This window comes from Eutrema salsugineum, unplaced genomic scaffold (assembly GCF_000478725.1).
Source record: "Eutrema salsugineum unplaced genomic scaffold, Eutsalg1_0 scaffold_7, whole genome shotgun sequence".
Taxonomy (NCBI): Eukaryota; Viridiplantae; Streptophyta; class Magnoliopsida; order Brassicales; family Brassicaceae; genus Eutrema; species Eutrema salsugineum.
In genome coordinates, this window is record NW_006256486.1 from 5,944,900 (window position 1) to 5,948,140 (window position 3,241).

Here is a 3,241-nt window from a genome sequence, read left to right on the forward strand (position 1 = left end):
TTTCTTTTTCCGAGTTGACCCAAGTCCCCATTTTATTATATAACCCAATAATTCTGTTTCGCGCTCTCCTTTGTTTAACTTGGGCATGGTAAAATTTTGTATTTTCATCTCCTGCCTTAGCCCATTGAATACGACTTTTCTGTTGCCAGAATAGCTCTTCATCCTTATACGCTTCCTTTAGCTTTTTGGCAGCCTCAAGTAATTCCTCCTCTGTTTTTGTATCATCATTTTGAATTTCTTCTAGAACTCGTTTCATCTCTTCTATTTTTTCCTGACCATATGGTTTGTTATTTTTCCGCCACCTTGATATTTCTCTTCGGCAGTTCCGAATTTTATCCACAAATAACAGCTCTTCACCACCAAAATTAGAGTTCCAACCTCTGGAGATAGATTCCATTAATCCATCTTGTCTGATCCATCTTTTTTCAAATCTTAATTGTGATTTTTTCCTTGTAAGTTTATTCTCTATTGTAGCAATAATGGGTCTATGATCTGATCCAATCATTGCAAGGTATTCCACATACGAGTGTGAATAAATCTCATGCCAATTTTCATTTGCTAAAGCCCGATCTAATCTGCACCGAATAATTTTTCCATTTCTCCTACCTTTCCAAGATATTGTATTTCCTAAGCATGGAAATTTCTAGAAATCCGCAGTCCTTTATCATAAGGTTGAAAGATGTAAAAGTAGAAGCATGCCTTAAATTACCTTCTTGTTTTTCATTATTACTAGTAATCTCATTTAAATCACCAATCATAAACCAAGGTTCTGTTCGTGTAAGACTTATTCGTGTTAACCGTTCTCACACTTGATCCCGAGATTTAGGTATTGGATCCCCATAAATAAAGGAAAGACAAACTTTTGATCCTTGAACATATGCTTCAATGTCAATAATTCTATTATTTGAAAATAAAATTGTTACATTAAAAGCAGAATCATAAAATAAAGCAAGACCACCACTTGCACCAGACGGTTCAACCGTATACAATTTATTATAACCGAAATAAAATTGAAATTTTTGTAAAAAGAAAAATTCTTGCTTGGTTTCCGAAAGAAACAAAAATTCTGGTCTATGTTTCTTCCATACTTCCTGAAGATAGCTTATTGTCCACCTGTTTCCGAGTCCTTGACAATTCCGACTAAGAACTCTCATCACTTAATCAATATCTTATGGTTTAGGATCCATCTTCGGGTTTAAAGAGCCCTTTGGATCGTCCTTGTTTGCAGCTTCTCCACCACGGTTCAGAGATTTAGCCACATGTTTCTTCCTAGGAGACACCAATGTTTGAACCAATCGCTTTTTTGTGTTGCCACCAAGAAATTGCATGTTACCTGGTATTCTTCTTCCGAGCTTCTGGTTTACTGCGACCCCCTTCCTTAGCATCTCCTTCCTTCGAGACTATCGGCTCCATAGCCGCATCGACGGTTGTCATATTCTCGACCTCCTCATTATCGGTAGTCATCTCCTCAATCATCTGGATGACCGCTTCAGAGGGTTCAATAAATTCTCCTTCCTCGTGCTCCATTATCGCATCATTGTCAAATCCATCTTGTTCCCCCACGTCCTCCAACATACCGAGAATCCCACTTTGCATATGTTCCTCCGCATGAGCATCGGTTTTGCTCTCAGCTCCTGTAGCCTCCTCCTTCGATGGTGCATCATTTCCTGGTTCAGAAATAGTTGAGACCGCAATTGGTAAAGATACCATCGAATCATCATTGAGATTTGTGACAGAGTCTCTCTGTGTGTCACCGTCGTTGTCTTCAAAAGACAAGCTTTTCCGAGCAGATTTTCCTTTGGATTGCACCGTGTTATCTGATACTTCTTTCTCTTCTAGTTGCAACTTATCCTGACCGTCATCTATCCTTGGATACCACTCCTTGGGGTGCACATAGCCTGATGGTTTACCATACCGAGAGGAACCTTCACCAAATCGCTACTCTGATCGTGTTTTGTATTGTTTGAAGTTATCTACATAGTGGTGTTTACGCTGTCCACCACAGTAATCAGAGTTCTTTCCTTTGCCTTTATCTTGGCCGTTATAGGAGCCTCTGTGATTCCCACTTTTTGCCAACTCGCCGCTTCTAGCCTTGCCATTCACCGCAGCTGCTTTGCAAACAAATTTCCAGATAAAATTTTAGATAAAACCCAATTACAAAGGTTCCTTGGTAATCTTAACTATGTATTAGATTTCTGTCCTAAAATCAATAGGATAACAAAACCATTACATAGTCGTCTAAAGAAAAACCCAGTTCCTTGGACAAAAGAGCATACTGCACTAGTATAAAAAATTAAAAAACAAGTTCTTGAAATCCCTTGTCTGCACATAGCGGATCGAGATTTAAAAAAGATTGTAGAAACATATGCATCAGATGTAAGATATGGTGGTATTCTTAAACAAAAGAACATAGATGGTCGAGAAAGTATAATACAATTTACATCTTCGCATTGGAATGATACCCAAAGAAACTATTCTACTATTAAAAAAGAGATTTTAAGTATAGTACTATGTATACAAAAATTTCAAAGTGATCTTTTGAATACAATTTTTTTATTACGTATCGATTGCAAAAGCGCTAAAAATGTTTTACAAAAAGATGTTAAAAATCTTGCCTCAAAACAAATTTTTGCACGATGGCAAGCAATTTTACGTATTTTTGATTTTGATATAGAATATATTAAAGGAGATTCAAACTCTGTTCCAGATTTCTTGACAAGGGAATTTCTTCAAAACAGGTACGATGCCTTCGAGGAAGATTGATAAAGGAAAAGGCATATCCCTGGAACCAAACCCAGAAAAAACCTTAACCCCAAACACATCTCCACAGATAAAAACAGAACCCTGGATCTCCGTTACAAAAAAGAATGTGAAAAAAAAAGAAGAACATTCTGATTCTCTTCAAACTCCAGAGAAAATCATGGATCAAATTCTACAGCTACAAAAAGCCTTCGATTCAAAACAGGGGAAGGGTGATTCTTCTAAAACCCCCTCTTCAAAAAATGTTTTAAAATCCTCTGAGGTCCATTCAAAAATAATTTTACATGAAAATCAGACCTCTAAAATGCTTTCAAAACCTTCGAAAAATTCACAAATTATTCTGAAGGAGTTTCCACAAAACTCACCTTCTGAAACTTTTGAATAAACTATTTACCAAAACATTATAAATATTGAAAAAGAATTTTTGGTCAGCAACGACCCATTTTTAACAATCGAAAAATATTTTAGGAAAAAGATTTTT